At 43.4% G+C, this 21,646-nt stretch overlaps 2 long non-coding RNA genes and 1 pseudogene across 2 annotated transcripts; 1 reads left to right on the forward strand and 2 right to left on the reverse strand.

The window, feature by feature from the left end:
- Nucleotides 1-1,107: 1,107 nt before the first annotated feature.
- LOC144288730 (uncharacterized) lies at nt 1,108-9,518 on the reverse strand. The gene is made up of 3 exons (XR_013356713.1): nt 6,590-9,518; nt 5,835-5,925; nt 1,108-1,289 (listed from the first exon to the last, which is right to left on the reverse strand). It is a non-coding gene; the product is annotated as an uncharacterized LOC144288730 (long non-coding RNA).
- Nucleotides 3,826-3,896, reverse strand: LOC144289245 (U4 spliceosomal RNA; annotated as a pseudogene).
- On the forward strand, nt 6,748-10,022 carry LOC144288729 (uncharacterized). The gene is made up of 2 exons (XR_013356712.1): nt 6,748-6,963; nt 7,762-10,022. It is a non-coding gene; the product is annotated as an uncharacterized LOC144288729 (long non-coding RNA).
- Nucleotides 10,023-21,646: the final 11,624 nt, after the last annotated feature.

The raw sequence follows: 21,646 nt of genomic DNA on the forward strand, positions 1-21,646 counted from the left end.
ATGATTTGAAACATTTTTATAATAATTCAGTGGCTCTTTTTGAATATCCAGATGTTAATAATGGTTCCCTGCTATGTGATTAGGAATGAATCTGCCAAGGAAAAATGAAGCCTTTTCTCTTGGGTAAAGTTGAGTTACTTCTGTTATTTTCCCAGGCTTCCTGGGGAAGTCTATCAACATATGAATAAATGATGGGAATGGGAGTCTGGCTGGTCACCATGGAATTATCAGCCTTGTTTTTTTTTTTGAGTTAGACCTTTATTATTTACACACTTAGCCTGAAATACGACAAATGTAGTGAACTTCCAATAATTTTGTTCCTTGAAATCCAGCAGTTTGTATATATTTTGAGGTTGAAAAAATCGTTCTGTTTTAAGAAAAGTTTCTCTTGTCACTGCTTGTGAAAGCCATGACTGTTTCCCCAATTAAGGAATAATATTTTGAATTTAAATAGAAAAATAATATGGATAACAATGAGGGGGTTTCCTTCCTTCAGGTTTTTTGGAAGAAAAATATCATTTTTTTAAAAGAGAAAATAAACATTTAGAAACCATAAACCCCCTTAGAGATGTCTCTCAGAGTAACCTGCTTGGATAATTTTTGTTTTCTTGTTCTGCCTAATATAGCACCCGCTTGAATTTTCTCTTTAGTATTGAAGGTACCATGCTAGGGTGTCTTAGGTCCAGAACCCCATTCAGAAAAAAATTCAAGCATTACAATACTTCATTTGGTCTTTATTTGTTTTCTCAATCTTAATTTATACTTAGGAGCAGGAACATTTCTGGTATAATACCTAAATATGAAGATTAAAAAAGAAAAGACCTCTAGATCAGAGGCTTTCAAGGCATGGCCCATAGACTGCTTCCGGGGAATTCACAAGATCAAAGTGTTTCATACTAAGAGAAAGATGTTTCATGCCTTTTTCACTGTGCTGGCATTTACACGGAAGGTGCAAAAGCAATGACGGGTAAATCTGCTGGCTCCTTAGCATAAATCAAGGCCAGACATCAAATTGTGCCAGTGGTCATTGTGTGTTTCACCACCATGTACTTACTTACAGAAGGGAAAGAAAGCCAGTTTTATTTAGGAACACCCCTGATGAAGGTGTAAAAGTTATTCATTTTATTAAAACCTGACCTTTAAGTATACATCTTTTTATAATTCTGTGTGACAATATGGGACAGGAGAGCTTCTGCACACTGAGGTACAATCTTCTTGAGGAAAAGCTCATGTGACATATTTTGAGCTGGAGCTGAATAGTCACTTCTTTCTTGGAGTTCCATTTTCACCTGCAAGAATAACACACACCCTGTGGATATTTAGACATGGCAGATTTAGTAGATCTTTTTATGAGAACAAACAAAATACATTTATTATGCCAAGGAAGTCACTTGATAGTATGTATGGCCAATAAATAACAAACGTAAGCTTTCAAGAGAAAATTGGAATTTTGGAAAACTTGTATTCAGCACCATGAGCTTGATAAATTCAGAATACTTAAAAACTTTTCTGATGACATCAGAGGTGATAGTAACACATGTAACTTTTTAGATATTGTAAAATGAAATGGGACAACATCTAGAAGAGTGAACTAACATCCCCCCCAACAACCAGTAGTCTATGTGAAGAAATCATGCATGGGTCAAAAAGTTATGTGAGGCGCAAGGTAGAAAATGGATTTTAATATAACCAAGTATTAAAGTTAATTTGAGTAGTTCCAGATTCCACATTATAACTAACCTTTAAGAAATGACCACTTGTTGAGTTTTGGGGTAGTATCAAAGGAAAAGATGCACAATTATCTAATAAAGTTATCAAAATGTCTTCCCTTTTTTTTAATTTTTTAAAATTTATTTATGATAGTCACAGAGAGAGAGAGAGAGAGAGAGGCAGAGACACAGGCAGAGGGAGAAGCAGTCTCCATGCACTGGGAGCCCGACGTGGGATTCGATCCCGGGTCTCCAGGATCGTGCCCCGGGCCAAAGGCAGGCGCCAAACCGCTGCGCCACCCAGGGATCCCTTTTTTTTTTTTTTTTTAATTTTTTTTATTAATGTCTTCCCTTTTAATCACATAATCATAATGGTGGATATTCTTCATATACTTCAACCAAAACAACATATTGCAACAGGATGAATGCAGGAGCAGGTAAGAGAAGCCAGCTGTGCTAAGTTAGACAAAATGAAACGTTAGGTCTACAAAACTGTAAAACCATACTATTCCTATTACTCAACTTAATTTTTTAAAAAGATTTTATTTACTTATTCGTGAGAGACACAGCGAGAGAGGCAGAGACTCAGGCAGGGAGCCCAGTGTGGGACTCGATCCGGGGTCTCCAGGATCACACCCTCAGCTGAAGGTGGCGCTAAACCACTGAGCCACCCCGGCGTCCCTCAACTTAATTTTTTTAAATGTTTTTTTTGTTGTTGTTGTTTAATTTATGATAGTCACACACACACAGAGAGAGAGAGAGAGGTAGAGACACAGGCAGAGGGAGAAGCAGGTTCCATCCACCCGGAGCCCGACGTGGGATTCGATCCTGGGTCTCCAGGATCACGCCCTGGGCCAAAGGCAGGCGCCAAACCGCTGTGCCACCCAGGGATCCCCCCTCAACTTAATTTTTAAAAACTTTTAATTGTGGTAAAATACACACAACATAAAATTTACCATCATAACCATGTTTAAGTGTATAGTTCAGTGGTGTTAAGTGTTAAGTGCATTCCCATTGTTGTGCAATCTGTATAACTCTTTTCATCCTGAGTGACTAAAACTCTATACCCATTAAATAATGACTCCCCATGTGCCGCTCCCCGCCCCCCCCTCCGCACCCCACAATACCCTCCTCCTTTCGGCCTCTGTGAATGTGACTACTCTAGGAGCCTCATATAAATGAAATCACACAGCATTTGTCTTGGTGTAACTGGCTTATTTCACTTAGTAGACTTTTTTGTTTGTCTTGGAAGATAATAAAAATGCTATTTATGTTAATGTGCACTTATCATTGTTCTTTTAATGAACAACAAAAACTTAAAAATTCTCAGCTTTAAATTCTAATACAATCAGGACTGATAGATACAAATCACTAGCTCTTTGGGCTGCTCAGCAATTTTTCAGAGCATAAAGGGGCCCTGAGACCAATAAATTTGAGAGCCACTCTTCTAGATACCTGAGATCATCGACTGCTTATCACTCTGAATGGTTCAGAGAGCTGGAGTAATTTCTCAACATTCCACAGCTAACAAGTGCCCCAGCTCAGATGCCACCTCCTCCAGGAAGCAGAATTGAGCGCTTTCTCTTCTGCTCTCCTGGTGCTTTATACACGTCTCTATTATGCCAGCAGCAGCTTGCTGTAATTCTAATTCTGCTGTTTGTCTTCCCATCCCTATTTCCCTATGATGACTATCATGGCAGGAGCTGGATGATATGCGTTTTGTGTCTTATTTATTTTGTGTCTATATTAACTGAATACTTCATAAGGCGATGAATGACGAAACCCAATGGCAGCCAACAAACTTTGAAAGTTACAGGATCAACTCCTGGTCCAAGTGAATAATCTAGAATTTTAAGGGGCTATCAATTGAATATTTTTAATGGCTATGATATAGCTTAATGTGTTTGAGAAGAAATAACTTACGTGTGGAACTTGGCATTTCACAGATTTCATGGTTTAGTATGAACTTAAAGTTAAGTATTAAGTAAATAATATTGGAGTGAGTACAATGGAACTGCACAAAATCGTGAAGGCGGCACTCTAATGCAGAAATTTGGAAAGCTCTGTCTTAGTTGCAAATTGTATTTCCTCTGATGAATATGTTTTCCAGCTACCCTCTTTTTCAATTAGCAATAATCGCACCTCGGATAAACCTCATTGGCCACGATACTGCCACTGCGCAAAGCTGGTTATCCTCTTTTTGTACATCTGCTGATCAGAAGAAATCTATTGGTTGAGATTCCTTGAAATTTCTATAATATGTGCAAATATGAGTTAATACAGAATATAAGAATCCCATAATGTGGGATTCGAAAGCCAGTGCTAGTATGCCCTAGTATAGGTTATTTTTTTTTGAATCTCATCTTTTCTTGACCATGACTTTATTTCTTACTTGTTGAAAACATGCTTTAAATTCTCTCTTGATGGATGTTCTGTTTCCCCAAAGACATGGAGCCTTTGACATTTTTTTGAATGTGATTAAAAATAGTCTGTGTTGAAGATGAAAAACTCGTGGAATGATACACTAAACTCTTGCAGTGTTTGTATTTTATTAGTAAAAATACAGTTAAGACCTATAGATGCTGCCATAATAAAGAGATTTTCAGTGCTGTAAACATTGCTTTCTGATTTACTATGATTTGGGTATTTATTAAATCCAGGACTGTTTCTGGCCTAAACTTACTAGAGTTTGGGGTCTAAATTAGACAAGATATCAGAAGATCTTACATTCCATAGGGAAGAGTGTCTGGGAAATGTGCCTTTTGTAGGTCTCCGTGGAGTAAAGCTTTTGATCGCTTGCATACTTGGTTTTGATTTACCTCCAAACCACGTTGACCACTTTGGTGTGCAGGGCTAACGCAGAATCCTTTAACTAGAGCGATGGGACAGGCTTCAGCTCCTTTGCTTTCAGACCAGATGCAGGTCTTGTCCCCACCCTCCCTCCTCCATATGAAGAGTGTGGGGAGGATGCCTCATGAATAATGTCTTCCTCCTGGGGACCTGGTCCAGGGATCAGCATCTTGTGGAAACGAGTTGGCCCACTCTTTTATCTAACCCTATTTAGTTCTGAAAATCACAGATTGTCTGCATTGAAAGGGAATCAAAGACAAAGCTATTCAACACACTTCTTTCATGGTTGAAGAAACTGGCAACTAGAGAGACGAAGTAATTCACCCAGGTCAGTCATGAATTGGGGACAGAGCTGGGGCTGAAACTTGGGTCTGTCATTAAAAGTTCAGTTTTCTTTCAGCTACCAGTGAATGGAGAATGTTCGTGGGCTTCTTGGAATGCAGTCCTGGAGTGTATAGTGAAGTGGGGTCAAGCCCACCCCAACTCTCTCTCTCTCTCTCTCTCTCTCTCACACACACACACACACACACACACACACACAATATTCCGGTCTCAGCTCCAACCCTCAGCAGCTGTGTGACTTTGCTCAGGTCACTTATGGAAATTAAGGCTTGAGGAGGTAATTGGCTCCACAGAGATGCTAATTCCTGTGCTGGTTGTGGCCTAGGCTGCAGGAGACTACGTAAGAGGAAGCCCTTTGTGAGCTGTAAAACACTCTTAAGAGTGGAATGTAGTGCGAGTAACAGAAAGCCAAGCTCTGAAATGCTTCAGTTTGTGCAGGTACAAGAAATCTCTTGAGGTGGTGAATCCTGCCGTCTGTTCTCCTTTGCATAACTCACACTCTGTAATTATAATATTATTATAACCAAATAGGTAGGCCTCTCTCTTTCTCTCCTCATCCCTGGCAGCCTCCTAAGCCAAATTCTCAATTTCAGACCTTGCAGGAGGTTCCCCTTGGACCTTCGGTTTGTTATTTCAAAGCTATGATAAAAAGAGTTTAAAGGTACAGACATGTTTAAGAAAAATATACTTATTGCTCTGGGCCTTTTCTTTCATTCTGTGATATTTGGCAAGCTTGTTATACTTGCTAGAGCTGGGGGCTGGGGGCCTGGCTGTGTTTTGACCCCTGCTCGGCTCTGTATCCCTTTGGATCACTGTGTAAAATAAGAAGGCCAGCTCAGAGGACCACTTAGAGTCCTGTCTTAGCCAGCTCAGGCTGCCCTAGCGAAGTAGCACAGGCTGTGTGGCTTAAACAACAGGAACTTCTTTTCTTACGATTCTGGAAGGCACAGTCTGAGACCAGGGTGCCAGCATGGCAGGGTCTGATCAGAGCTCTCTTCCTGGCTTGCAGATGGCTGGCTTCTCTCTTGTGTCCACACACAGGAGGGAGAAAGAGAGAGAGAGAGAGAGGAGTTTGAAGATAGAGTTTTGTTTTTGTTTCTGTTTGGTTTCCTAACTCTATTTTTTTTATCTCCTACATGAATTAAGAGATAAATGGGTTCAAATAATGATACGTACCTATGTTATGGGGCACACAATATATAAAAAGGTAATTTGTGACATCAGTGACATAAAATGAGAACAGGGCTTTATAGGAGCAGAGGTTTTGCATCCTACCGAAGTGAAGTTGGTATCAATTCAAACTAGATTGTTAGGAATTTAGGCTGCTAATTGTAACTCCTGTGATAACTATAAATAAAGCATTCCACAAACACATGCAAAAAAAAAAATGAGAAGCGAATCGGGTTCACTAAAAAAATCAACTGAACACAAAAACAAAGCAGTAATGGAGAAAATGAGAGACTTTAAGAAGGTAGAAAACAAATAACAAAATGGCACAAGTTCTTTCTTACACCAATTTCTTTAAATGCAAAAGGCTGAAACTGTCCAAACAAAAGACAAAACTTGGCCAACTGGATAACAAACAAGCAAACAAAAACTGTCTCTTTTCTTGTAAGGGCACTCATCCAATCATGAGAACCCTATTCTCACCATCTCATCTGAACATAATTATTTCCCCAAAGCCTCACCTCCAAATACCATCACATTGGGGGGTAGGGCTTCAACATATGAATTTTTGTGGGGGGTAGAGATGCAATTCAGTCCATAGCAGGCCTCTTCTAATCTAAATGCCGTGAGTCAATATTACATGTGAAAGGTAATGCTAAGTACTGAGAGATATCAGGGAATTCTTGGTGCAGAAAATCCCCAAAACCACTAACTCCTGAAGAGAGTACAGCCCATTTAGAAAGCAGTTGCAGTACAAGGCCACATGAGAAGAATCCCACAAGGAGCAGAGACAATGGGGCCTGCAGAAGTTCCGAAGACAGAGAGAGCACTGAAGGCTGGGAGAATTAGGAGGTCTTCCTGGAGGAGGTGGTGTTGAGTTGGATCTTGAAAGATGGTAATAAATGGTGATGGATGTGGGGTGGGTGCCAAGCAGCAAGCACAAAGGTGGAAAGGAGGTTTTTTTTTTTTCTTTTTTCTTTTTTTTCTTTGGAGAACAGATGAGTCAACCTGCTGGCCTTGAGTTTATTGAGTTTAGCTGGAGGTAGTCCTGGAAATACTGCTTCAACTCAGACAATTGTAAAAGCCAAGCTAAGAGTCTTGGATCATATATGATGCCTGAAGAACCACTTTATTTTATTAACAATCAAAGTGGGCTTTTGGGAAAGGTAACCCTACTGCCTGGGGCAGAGAAGAGATGATCAGAGAGACCAGTTTGGAGGCTAGAGAAGTGGTCTTGAGTGACTTCTCACTTCCTCTTAAACATCCAGGCTGTCTGTTGCAAAAGAACAGCCTTGGATTTATTCACCGCTGGAAACTGCAACCACCCTTCTGGTTTTGGCTTCTGCTTTGGATAATCAGATTTATTTCCTCTTGTCAGGTATTATATTCTGTTGGCATAGTAGACAGAGGCTCTGGGTACATCCTGATAGGTGTCTGTAGCCAAGACAAGAAAACGTTTTTAGGAGCAGCTGACTCTGGGGAGGGCCGGCATCTCCCTGGTCCCAGCAAACCTCCTCTTTGGCAAGACTGGACTTGGTGGGGAAGGAAGGCATGAACCACAGCATGCTCTGCACCACCTCTTGGGAACCGTCCTCTTGAAGGATAAAAGACTTTCCGTCCTGTTTTCAGTAATCCTGATTCCTGCAAGTTGAAGCAGGCAATCTGTCTGCTTTGGTAACCCAAAATTCCTTAGGCTTCTCCTGCTGGTGAACCTTTGCTTCAGGCTGCATAGCAGGGGCACCTGTGCCCTCCTGTCCAAGTGTCCTGATTTTATGAGCCGGTATGTTTCCTACGGTTTTACACACAGCCCTCGGGGTCCTTTTTTGGTGTCTGTTTCCCACCAAGGCACTTGAGAATGCTGATTCCTGGGGACTCTAAGTTCTACCCCTCTGATTGTTCTGGACACTTATTACTGGAGCTTCCATAGATTTTAGAAGCTAGCAGGCCTCCTTCAGCTCTCCCTGTGCTGGAGCCACTTTGCGCTCAGGGAGAAATGGGGAGACATGGCTCAGGGTCTCACCCCAGAGTCTTCCTTGGTTCCTCTGGCTGGAACCCAGGGCACAAACCTTCCTCCCTGCTGGCTCTTTTCCTCCTGCCAACAAACACCCAAACCCACAACTTCAGATTTTCAGACATGGCCAGACTCCAAGTCCCAGAGCCTGGGTACTTCCGCAACCCACACCAGCCCTGACATGGTTTGCTTAGACTGTGCCTTGCTTCTGGAAGCTTAAAGGTGGCTGGACAGAGCAGCAGGTGCCAGGACATTGACAGCAGCCATTCACATGGGTTGGGGGTTCTCCGGTGGGCTAAAGGGTGATGGAGAGCCATGTGTGGATCTGAAGTATCCACTGGGGACATTTCATCGTCACAAACACCAACAGACAGGCTGGCTTTTCAGGGAATCTAAGACAGAGCTGGGTTTCTAAGGGGATGAGCTCTGTGAACTAGATGGTTGGCCACTGAGTGCACTCGTGTCCTGGGCAGATTCAGGGGAGGGCCAGGGACGGCGTTGCAGGACGGCTGCCCTGATACACCTGCTCCGGACCCACCACACCACGTATGTACCGCACACTCTCTCTATGCCCTGTTTGGTCCACCTACACGTGTGTCTGCCTCTGATTCCATCTGAGCTCATATGGCACCTCCTTGGTCATTACAGCTTTTTCTTTCCCCCTTGTGGGCATACCACTTGGCACCTCCCCTAGCGGCAGACACTTAGGATGCTTTGACTCTCTTGCTGTTTTAACAGTGCTTCCCTAAGGGCAGCTAACAGACCCCATTTCACCTATGAGCGAAGTACTTGCAAAAGGCCATAACTTTCTAGAAGTGGAGCAGCTGCTGAATCAAGCTGTACATTTCCTTAAACTTTGGGTAAATACCACCAAGCTGTTTTCCAGCAAGGCCATCCGTCTTTGCACTTGCGCCAGAAATGTGTGAGCGTTTCCATCACCCCACGCTCTCACCGACACGCACGGCAGTTCAACTCCCCCGCCTTGCCTAACAGATCGGTGCAAAACCATCTTCCCCGAATAGTTACAATTTGTTTCCTATTATCTCGGAAGAGGTTGTGCACCTTCACAGAGCATCTTTAGAAGTCATGGGCCACCTGGACCTCTTGGAGGAGGCAGAGGACAGAAGGGAACAATAATTTGCAGCCGAAAGGTAATTGTAATACGTTTCTTGAGGTCGAGCAGGTGCCAGTTCCCTGAGGATCAGCAGGTGCCAGTTCCCTGAGGACCAGCAGGTACAGTTCCCTGGGACCAGCAGGTGCCGGTTCCTGTTACATCTCGGCGGGGGCGCTGCGCTGCGCTCACCGGGGCCTTGGGTCGGGTCGGATCCCCGTCATTGTGATGTAAGAGGGGGAGTCTTTTATTTTTCATATCTGCCCCTCAAACCGTGATGCTTCCCTTTCAAGCACTTGGAGGTGCTTCCCTAAAAAAAAATTCGGTTTAAAGGGTTTAAGCATCATTTCTTATTAGAGTATTACCGGCTGAAGGCCCCCTTAACAGTGACACCATCATTCCCATGACTTTGTCGTTGTCTTTCCAAAATCACGGTGCACCTGTGAGGAAGGGGTCGCAACCACACCAACCTCAGAGCTGGGGAGAGAACACACGGTGAGCGGCCGGGAAGCCAGAGCCCGAAGAAACGTTTCCCAAGAGCCTGCCTCTGCTCCTGAAGTCTTCATGCTGCGCTCGTGTCCCCGAGTGACAGCTCTTTGGTGCGTTCACCCGAACTCTAGGACGTTTACCAAAGAGCTGCGATGGCTGGATCCCAAGGGAGACATTAGTATCATAATCTGCCTTACAGCCGGTATTGAAAACTTTATGAGAACACAGCAGGACATATCAGCATCTCTGAAAATATGGAATCGCTTTTGCAATCTGTCTTGGCAACCATTAGAACTTTCTATAAACATAGATCTATGCATCCAATAAAAAGCATGCAACGTGAGCCTTTCGTACACTCAGATATTTCAAAATTTAGGGTAACACTGTTCGTGGCAATAAAGTTGATATCTATGTACCTTGTTCTGTCCCCCTCAGGAGTTGGAAAAGTATCTGTTTTTAGCCACCAGCATCCATGCCAGGAGCCCTATAAAAAAAGATTAGGGATTCACTCTTCTTCCTTCCCTTCTTCCCTTCCTTCCTCCTCGCCTACTTCCCTTTCCTCATTTGTGACTCAGCTGCCACGTGCCAGTCACAGGGATAGGGTCAAAAGTGTATGTCACTGTGCTTATAATTTTTCTCAGCCTTTGTACAAGCCAATTATTATTTTTTCTTTTTAAACAAGATTTTATTTATTTATTCATGAGAGACACACACAGAGAGAGGCAGAGACATAGGCAGAGGGAGAAGCAGGTCCCCTGGCTCCCTGTGGGGAGCCTGATGTGGGACTCCATCCCAGGATCCCAGGATCACAACCTGAGCCAAAGGCAGACACTCAACCATTGAGCCAATCAGGTGCCCCTCAATTATTTTTTTCTGAAAACCTTTTTGTTGGCAATATACTCTAAGAAAGCAATTGACTCTACACCCACAATTGGTGGCAAAATGTCACTTTCTTGTGCAAACTCTTCTCTTCACAAAAGTGTCAGAGTGCTTGACACTCTATCATTAGGGTTTTTATCCATTTGATTTAAAGTATTACCTACAAAGTCCTTGTTTAAATGCAACTATATAGCTTGGAATGAAGAAGAAACTGATATGTACTGTTATCTGAGATTTTATTTTTTATTTTTATTTTTATTGTATTGATTGATTGATTTGGATATCTGGGATTTAAAAAAATTAGATAATGAACCATCATCTAGCAGAGAACGGACTTGTGAGGAAGCAGAAACAGCAGGTGGAAGCTATTTGCTGAGGGTGGGGAGGGCCTGGTGTGCGGGAGGATATTGGGGGGAACGCCAGAGGATGTAGGAGACAAGGGCCTTACGACTTGCATGGGTGAACACAACTGCTCCACTGTCTCCAGACATTGGGAAACCTGGTTGCTATAGGTGTTCCAGGCCCTTCTCTGAGTAACTTGGCCCATCTTTTTTGGGTGGTGACACATTTGTTGAGTGAGCTCCTAACCATTTGTAGTATAAGGACTAAACTTCCCAGCTGGCCATGCTCCATTTCCAACTCCATCCTGCACCCTGGTCTTTGGTCCTCCACTGTCCCTCAGCCAGGGACAATTATCTGTCGTCTCCCCCTAAGCCAACCTGATGCACTTCTCCCCATTGCCTCTGCTCCCATGGTTGCTTGTGCTGAGGGTGGTCTGGCTGACAAATACTGACTTACTTTTCAAGGCCCAATTTAGAAATCCCTTCTGCCTCAAAGCCTTTTGTGACTTTGCTCTCTTTATATCATGACCACCCAACTAGAGCTACCTCCCTTCCTCGGGCACTCACTAAATTCTATAGCGCTTCTAGCATAGGATTTATAACCATGTGGGACTTATCGGTTTGCCTGTCTGTCCCCTACTAGATTGTAAGCACCTCGATGACAAGGGCTGTGTCACACTTATCTCAGCATCCCTCGGTTCTCTTTCACTGCCTGGTACATAGGGTAAGCTTAATACTTTTGGACAGAATAAATAATAAATCCCTGAATGTCTTAGAGAGGGGACCTGGTGATGTACAGATAAATCTCTAGATTAGGGAGATGGAGTTTTGCTTCTCGAAAACTCCATTTGATCAACTATTTCTTGAACACTTGATACCTGTGCCCCTGAGATTTAATTACAGGTCCCATTTGCTGACAGCTTTGTGTACTATTTAATTTAAACCTCACCACAGTCTAGGAGGTATGTATTATAATCCCTATTTTTTGAGTAGGGAAATTGAGCTTTGGTAAGATTAAGTATTTTGTTCAGAGTCCACAGTGATTCAAGATTCAAAATCAAGGCTGTCTGACTCCAAAGCATTTGCTCTTCCTTAACTGCTGCCCTAAGCTAAGTACTGGGGAAATGCAGACGTGCCACAAACATCTGCAGTGAGAAGCAGAAGAGAAGCATATGCCTCAGACTCTAATTCCAGGCACTGATAACTGCTAGGATAAAGGTATAAATAAAGGGTTTACAATCAAACACTTGTACATATGCAGAGCTTTACCTTTATGAAATATAATTAATGTACTTCTATTATTCATGTATCTTATAAACAGAGAGGGAGAAAGATTCATCACAACGGGTTATGTGTGGTGATGTACACATGGGTTGCATGTGTATTTCATTCATTAGTTCCTCCCTGTGAACCACATTCTAGCCAACGACCAATGACCTAGGGTCACCCAGCTCAGCGAGTATCTGTGGGTGACACAGCTCAAGTTTTGCCTTCCTTTGAATTACTAGCCTTGGTACTGCAGATTTAAACACGGAGTGGACGAGCAGGGTGACAGTAGTGGATTGGAGCATCTCTGTTAATTTCCAGGTTGTGTGATGTTGAATCAGAACCACATCAGACTGCAGCCCGTCAGAATAGATGGTGCACATATACTAATGAACAAATTGGATGGTTCATGTGGGGAGGACACTAATAGCAAATGGGAATAGAGCCAAATGAACACATAATACCAAAAGTCTGGCAACTCAGGGAATGGTTATCTGGGGCAAAGAGTGAGAAAACATATGGGCACTCAGACTAGACCACCCAGGCTCATCACGGGGGTGTGGATGATTGTTCAGGCAGCTCCCACCTCCTGCTCTCTTTGGGTAAGAGAGGGTCCAGATAAAGGAGGCAGATGGTCATCACGAGAGACAGTCCAGTGGGGTCACCAGATGCTAACTTGTTCCCAGTCAAGATGACTTTCTGAGAGGTTGTTCTAGAAAATAATGTGGGCTTTTAGTTTACCTTGGAGAGATCTGAGGGTTTAGCTAAAGAGAGGAGCCAAATGAGTTAGGAATAGATTCTGCTGAGGTGGCCAAAACTTCAAAATAACAGTGGCTTAATAGTAAAAATTATATTATTATTCATAAAAAGGAAACACAGATGTGTCAATCTGGAGCTGATATTTCACTCTACCATGTCAAGGACCTTCTATCTTGTTGAGCATGTGGCTTATACCATGTGACTCAAGATGGCTGCTCAAGCTCCTGCCATCACATCCTACTAGGAGCAGAGAACAGAAAAAGGAAAAGAACATGCCCCCTTCCTTCAAGCACAGTTCCTAGATGCTGCACACATCATTTCCTGCCATTGTACACCTATCCACAAGGGAGGCTGCGAACTATAGTTTTACTCAGAATCCATCCATGTCCAGCCAAAATTTAGAAGTTCTTTTATCAAAGAACAAGAGGAGAAAAAAATTTATAGGACAATCATCAGTCTTTGTCCTTTGAAGGCAGACAAGAGGAATCTCTTGAAGTTCTCTGAATAGTTAGGGTTGGGATCCCAGGCTGGTTACCCCAGATCTTGCATCTCAGGCATTAGCAGGAAGTGCTGTACACTTCTGTGTTGAAGACATGGCTGATAGGTTGGAAAGGAAGCTCGTTTCCCAAGGCACAGAACATACAAGCACTTGGACCCTGGTTGACCCCACAACGCGGGTACCACCATGTGGACTGGCGACATTTCCTGGCACATGCTCCTCAGAACAACGCTTCTGCAAAATGGTAGAAGGCATGACTCAAAAGACGGGGTTCTAAAATAAGTTAATACTTATGGGGCGCTTGGGTGGCTCAGTCTGTTAAGTGTCTGCCTTCAGTGTAGGTCATGATCCTGAGGTCCTGGGATGGAGCCCCAGATTGGGCTCCCTGCTCAACGGGGTGCCTGCTTCTCCCTCTCCTTCTGCCTCCTGCCACCCTGCTTGTGCTCTCTCTCTCTCAAATAAATAAATGAAAATCTTTAAAAAATATTATGAAATAAATTTATACTTACAGACATGAAGCAGGCCTCTTTGGGTGAGAAGTCTCAGGAACTTCAGCATGGAGATAGAGTATTGTGAAACTTTGCAGGTAAAATAGGGCATGTGACATCCCCCCCACACACACTGCCACACACTGTGCATCTCCAGGTCCTGAGGTACTGGCCTGTGGACAGAGTCAGGCAGGACAAGAGACTCTGCAGGAGAATCTCCTGGTGCTGTCTCTGGTGATGATGCTACAGGGGTAGATTGGGTAGCGCATCAACGAGGGCAGAAGATGCTCAAGCTCAAGTGAAAAAAGAGGGAAGTTATTCGCAACCTGCATGACACAGCAAGGGCCTGAGTATGAAAGTGGAAACTCTCAAGTAGGACAGGTGTGGAAAGAACTGACTGATCCTCCTTCCAGGATGGCAGAGAGAGAGAGAAAGAGAGAGAGAGAGAGAAGACCTATTACGACTGAAACAAAGATCTGCAGTGCGTTCCACCCTGTAGGAGTGGGAGCACTCCCTGTGGAACCCCGAGGCCGACCGTAGAGAATGACAGCTTGAGATAGCCCCAGTACATCAGACGTGTCCTTCCGTAAGCCTTAGCTGTTCTAGACAAAGGGCTCGTCACAAACACTGCTTGCAAGCTGAGATTTAGTCCTCCAGAAATATGGAGAACTATCTTTCCCCCAGATTTAAAACTTTCCCCTTTTCCCTAAAAGGTGTAGGGAAAACAAACTTCCAGAGTAATGGCTGATGATGGTGGTGGTGATGTTTGTATGTGACAGGCGAGTGGGGTTGGCCTCCCCCATTTCCTCTTTCCTCTACGTGGGCTCTTGCACATTACCTGTCATATGGAGATAAGTCTATTTCTTTGCAAATCCCACCTTCACCAGGCGGAGGGACGGAGGAGGGGGGACAAGAAGGAGGGCAAGAAGATACCATTTTTATCTTGCAGTGTGTACCCCTACCCTTTCACCAACGCTCTCTTACTTCTGATTCCTCCTTTCCACCATTACTGAAATTCGCTCATTTGATACAATCTTCCAGACGCCCCTTCTCCCTCACCATTTGGGGTTCCCATTGTGTACTTTGACCCTACCAGAGAAATCAGGGCTTGGCCACTGGTTTTTCTAGAGGTTGAGAGCACCCCACCATGCCTTTGTGATAATGGATGTCTCTGTCATGGTCCAGGCTGGAGCTGGGGTGCATGTTCCGGGCTGTGACTGAGGAGCAGGTGGTGGGTCCACCAGTGGGTGCTAGCAGAGGCCTGAAGTTCCTGTGCATGCACACCTTCCCAGTTATCTTAAACCTCCTTCAAGCTGCCTTCAGTGATGATTTTAACCTGATTTTACTGGAACCAGTATGCCTAAGATCGAGTTGGGGTAGAGGCAAAATAACACTAACTCCCCCTTCCCTCTGCCCTGCAAACTAACCAGCCACTCTGTGTACAGCTGCACAGAGTGGAAGCGAAAATTCCTTAGCTTGGTTGTTTCCATGTCCATTGGAATTTAAAATAGAGAGAGACTGCAAGTTCTATGAGAACCTCTACTTTCCATATGTGAAGACGAGTACCACAGTGTGTATTTTCAGAGTGACTTGGTGTGACCTAAGAAATGCTACCAGCACTCCCCTAGGGGTACTATTCTACGTACGAGCACATCTCACGCGGTGTGATAATGTGCCCCAATGCTGTGGAAAACTAAGAGGGAAAGATGAGAGAATCCACCAATGTACAATTTAAGTCTAGGCGGATATTTATTGGATTCATAAGCCTGAGTTATTGATAAAGAGACGGGGGCAATAGCAGAATTGTCAGTGGCGTTAATAATCCGTGCCAAAGAGTAGAGAAACCTACATACTTGAGCAGGGAGATAAAACAACGCACACATGTCAGGAGGGTGAAGATGTTCAGTAAACCTCTGGCCGGTGCCACTCGAATAAATCTCTACTGGCCGCCAAACTTGAGAATCTCACGTTGAGACTTGATAAATGTGCCACTTCATTTCTCTGAGTTGTGTATTCCATGTGTGGCTAAGCACTTCAACACTTCAGCCCACATCCTTTCAGATTTTAGGATTTTTCCAAATGGAGTGGGTTTTAAAACCTGGGAGCTTGGATGCAAGAAGAAAACCTTTGTGGAGAGACCAAGCAAAATGTTCAGCTGGCTGCGGCTGCAGAGAAGGAAGACAATATAGGCATTTACAGGCTGGGCCTTCTGGAATCCTCGTTGAGAAGTGTTGGACGTGGGCTCCAGAGAGGTCTGCCCACCTCCCCATCCCTACCCCGTGCTGCTCCCTCTTTCAAATATCACACATTAACATCAAGAGAAACAGAGAGCTTCTTTCTTTGCCTGAATGGGAAAAGTAGTCTCAAGTTTTGTGATTTGTCTGGAGTAGGGTTGTTTTTTTTTTTTTTAATTTCTTAATCTTTACTTTTTACAGTCATTAAGTATTTTGGAACCAACTGACATTCGGTACCCTACCCCCACGCACACCTTTTTTGGGAGCAATTAATTTTTAGGTCTGGAATATTTTGCAAACCCATGAAGAAGTAACTTCCACGAGCCACTTGGTTTTCGATCATAAATGTCACATACATAAACAATGTATGTAGCACTGTCCCACATAACACAATTAAAAGATGTAAATACGGGGTCTTTCAGTCAAATCAACTGTGCAAATAAATATCCTGCGGAATGTTTTACATATGTGCATCTTTGGAGTTATAAACACACACATCTGTTTAAACCTTGTATGTACAGAGTTTACATACAAGTAAAAGTTGGTGATGCTATTTTTTTTCCCTTCCCAAACTGTTAAGAGTGCATTTGCGGGTAGAAAAAAAACTGAGTGCCATCTAAAAATGATGTGTATTTCCAACACATGTTTTTATATGAGTGAAATTCACTGTCTTACGTGGCATTTACATTTCCCTTCTTCGCGAGCAATATTCTGACGGGATTGTGTGTACCTGACCTGCTGAAACCTGCTCAGTGTAATTGTGACTTTTGAGGAGTTGGGATACGAGCTCAGACACCCCCCTTCCTCTAGGCAACTCTATGAGGCGGGCAGGGAAGAAACCATAAAACGAGGTGAATGGAGATTCAGTGACATGGAAGCTGGTTCTGCCTGTAAATATTAGCACATCTGTCCAGCCAGTCACCCTGTCATTTACATGGCAGCTGGGGGGCAGGTTGAGGCCAACTTTCTGTCAGGCAGCTCAGCACATAAGCTCAGAAACTGAGTGTAGAAGGAAGACGTTTTAATTCTCACATCTACTCCTCTAAAGTCAACACATTTTGTGGGTGCCAGTTTCTATCACGCTGCAAAATGCTCTGTGCTGAAAAACACGCTGTGTTAATGTTTGAAGAAGTTGAGAATCAGTAACTGTTCTAAATAAATAACAGCCACCACCACAAGCACATTGGTACTTGGAGCCCTCGAATGCAAATGACCTCATGCACAAGAAAGAGGGAAGTGATGGCATGGGTCTCCATCCCCTGCTGCAAACGTCCAAACCCTCTCAGGGCTGACATTTCTGGCCCCGAGGCCCAAATACACTGGGTCTGTCGTCTACTCTTCAACAAAGGAGAATGGGTCCATGTATGTTATGTCAGAGTCGTGGAATGTCATGATGATGCCATGTAGTGAGCTGTTGACCTGGAAGACCCAGAGAGGCTACGATTTGCTCTAAGAGCTGGTTAGCAGAGCAAGGTTTAGAATCCAGGTCCAGTCCAATAATCTTTTATTTATTTATTTTTTGAGTAGTTTTACGGTTTACACAAAGAGGTTGAGGAAAAGGTACAGAGAGTTCCCATAGGCCCCCTCTTCCACCCACCCCCAATGTCCCCTATTTTTAAAATACCATTTTGCATTAGTGTGGAGCATTCATTACAAGTGATGAGTCAGTGTTGATCTGTTATTGTTAACTAAAGTCCATAGTTCGTATCAGGGATCACTCTTTGTGTCATATATTCTGCGGATTTTGACAGATGTGTACTGACATGTCTCCACTATTATAATATCATGCAGAGTTGTTTCACTGCCTTAAAGCTCCCTTGAGCTCCACCTATTCATCTCTCCCTCCCTCTTCCCCAAACCCCTGCAACCACTAAACTTTTTCTGTTGCTGTAGTTTTGCCTTTTCCAAACTGCCACGTAGTTGGAAGCATACGCATGTAGCCTTTCAGATTGGCTTCTTTTACTTAGCAATATGCATTTAAGGATCCTCCATGTCCTTTGGTGTCTTGATAGCTCATTTCTCTTTAGTGTTGAATGATATTCCATTGTCTGGATGTACCAGTGTACCCACTTACCTATTGAGGGACATCTCGGTCGCTTGCTTGCAAGTTTTGGCTGTTATGAATAAAGCTATTCTAACAGTAACCTTTTTATTATGGTACGTTCCTTTCACATGGATTCAATATCAAAAGTCAAGTCTTTGCAAGATGTATTCCTCAAAGTGATTGCATCTGGCAGCGTTGGGGTCCAGTCACTTTCCAGCAGTATCTGCCCTGTATAAACTCTGTAAACCTCCAAGATCCCTCTATTCCAGCTCGGAACATCCCTACTATAACCTATCCCGGCATCTGTTTCTTTATTTCCACCTCTTTATCCTATTTAGAATCTTTTCCCCTCAGGTTTGACAATCTGAATCTTCCTCACCCTTCCAGTCTCCTTCACATCCTGCCTCTTCAGTGAAGCATTCCCTCACCACAGAAAGGAACAGTCAGATGGATGTGGTTTGAATCCTCGTTCCACGGCTTTATTAGCTCTCTGTCCTTAGATAAGTCACTTCTTGCAGTTCAGTTTTCCCATCTATAAAATGGATCTATCAACACTGCAAATTGCTGTGTGGATCTATGGAAAGGGGCCAGAATACTTCCTGACACCTCAGTAAATGTGATGCCCCCTCCTAGTCTTCCTTCTCGTCACTGTCATCATCACCTCCAAATCTAGAACTGATTTCTGCTCCTCTGGATTCTCTCCCATGTGTGTCCATGTCATGTCTCTGAACTAGAATGTGTGTGTAGGTGGGTGGATGGGTGGTGGGCCATGGTGCTTAACCCCTGTGGCACACACAGGACTAGGGGCAGGATTTTTGAATTGCATTCCTTTTGGTATTAAATTGGTGAGGTGAAACAGCAACAGCCCCTGCGTTCGTAGAATCCTGTTCCAGCTAATCTCTTTTTGTCTATGTCGTATGTGCCAATGTCCCTAAACTCCATTTTTGCTGGGGCTGCAGAAAGACATTTTTCTTGGGCCCCAAAGATAAATTCTGAAAGAATAAGGGTACAATCATCTTGGGGGGATATTTGAAAGTTCATGGTTAGTGTTCAATGCAATTTTCTCTATTACTCAAGGCTAGGGATCCCTTTCAAAAGGAGGATAATCCAGGCCTTCCTCCCTTCTACTGCTACTTTCCTGCCCCAGATCCAGGCTAAAGCTGGGGAAGCAGAAGGAGATGAAAACCACAATGATGAAAATTATAATGGAGTGGGAAGATTAGGAAAACAACTCATATTGAGGTGCCTCCTACCGATCTGATGAGATCTGAGAGTATTATCTGCAGAAATAATGCAATGTTATGCACATAACCCAGTCACTCATGGGATCTGTTACCTCCAAGGAATCATCGAGTCTGCTGTGCAGATCACATAACTGGTCTTAGGTTTTATAGTATGGGTCAGCAAACCTTTTCTGGGAAGGGCCAGATAGGAAATATTTTAGGCTTTGGGGGCCATACAATCTGTGGCAACTACTCTGTCTCCTGGTTGTAAAAGGAGCCATGGACAATATGTAAAAAAATGAAGATAACTGTGCTGGATTGAAATGTAGATTTCATATAATTTTCACATGTGACAAAATGTTCTTTTTATTTTTTATCAACCACTTAAAAATGTAAAAAACAGTTGAAGATCATTGGGTATATGGTAACAGGTAGCAGCCCATTAGGCTATAGTTGGCTGAGCCCTGGTTTCCAACATCACAGAGAAAACTCGCGTAGGTGGAGTTGGGGTGAATCAGCCACAGTCCTTTGGTGGGTGAAGTGAGGATGATGAATGAGGAACTCAGCAGCCCTTTGCCTCATTGCTTTCATTCTGAATCTAAATCCATAGATCTACCTATCGGCTCAAATTGAGTTAATCAAGATAGTGCAGTATTTCTCAACGTTGGCATTATTGACATTTTGGGCTAGATGACTGGGGGGAGGGGCATGCCATGTGCTCTGTGGGATCTTCAGCAGCATCCACTGGATGCTAGAGGCATCCTTCTCTCTAAGTCCTAACAACCAAAAACATCTTCGGATGTTCCTGAACTTCTGCTGAGGGCGAAAGCGATCCTAGTTGAGAAATGCTGAGTTAGTGAAATAGCTTCGGAATGATAGAAAAGTCAGTGACCCCTTAGCGATCAACTAATTGGTCTAAACAAGTGTGTGCATGCGTGTGCGTGTGTGCACGTGTATGTGTGCTTGTCCCCTGACGGGGCGTCTTCCCTAGACTCCCCTCCAGGGAGGAGAAGTGAATAGTTTGCCTTCTCAAAGACAAAAGTGTAATCACAAGTGAGGGGGCCCTTTAGGAGGCCCTCCCTCACTGAAGACGACCCCCTAGCTCAATCATTAGCAGGGCGCTTCTAATTATCAAGCAATCAAGTCAGGCTCCACAGCAAGAAAATAGGACTCCTGGCTTTTAATAAGATTTTTATTTCAAGATTACCCTTCGAATGGCAATGAAAATGTCTTTTTAGTGGGGAAAAATACTTCCTCCTTTTTATAGAAAAGAAGACTCTGTGGGAATGCAATCGTTTCACTCTTAGACCAGAGGAGAAAAAAAAAAAGATAAAAGAAAGTAGGAGAGGGAAAAGGAGGTTCTTTGCTAAGAGTTGGCGGGGAATTGTTTAAATTCCAAGGAGACGATGACCTGATTGAACCTGGGTATCCAGTTTAGAAATATTGACTAGAAAAAATTTTTTTTAAAAAAGAAATATTGACTAGAAACTGCTGTAGTGCAGAGATTGGATGCTGTTCAGGGTCTGGCCCCTCATGCATTATCAAGAGATATTCATGATAGATCTTATATTAAGAACTTGTCACGTGAACATACAAGCACACAGTCTAAAAAGCACAACTGAATGAAGCATTTGGAGTGGCTATTTACTTAGGGAACACCATTCTACCCTGGTTCTTGGCCATTTCTGGTGAAACAGATGTAGACCTGTATAAGTATTAGTTCTGCCATTGAAACAAGTATATGCTCTATTGGCCTTGCCATTTGCTTTTCTACTGGGGTAGCTATGGCTAGGAGCACAAGTCAAGGTTAAACTATTTGCCACACATCCCCCCTCCTCACACCCTGCCCCAAACCCACAATTCAAAACCAAAGCCACATACCCTTAAGCCTTTCAGTCCTGTGGAGGAGGTTAATTGGAATCACCCAAGTGGGTTATTGCTCCTCTTTCACTCGTTTGCCACAAATCAGTTTGTTTTTATTTGCCTCACAACCCCCATTAAATAGAATTTGTCTTGTAGCATACAAATCATTTCCCACGATCAAAATGCAGCTCTGTCTCCTTTTCCTAGTAGAGAATCTGAGCTATGTTTCTCCTCAACAAATCCCTATTCCCAAACCTATATTATACATCTCACCATGTTTTGTCTACTTGTCTTCTGATTCCAGCTGTGTCATTTCAGCTATCATGCCTTTGTGTCTCAGGACAAATATCATAGGGTAGGAGCAAGGTAAG

This window comes from Canis aureus, chromosome 18, assembly GCF_053574225.1.
Source record: "Canis aureus isolate CA01 chromosome 18, VMU_Caureus_v.1.0, whole genome shotgun sequence".
NCBI lineage: Eukaryota > Metazoa > Chordata > Mammalia > Carnivora > Canidae > Canis > Canis aureus.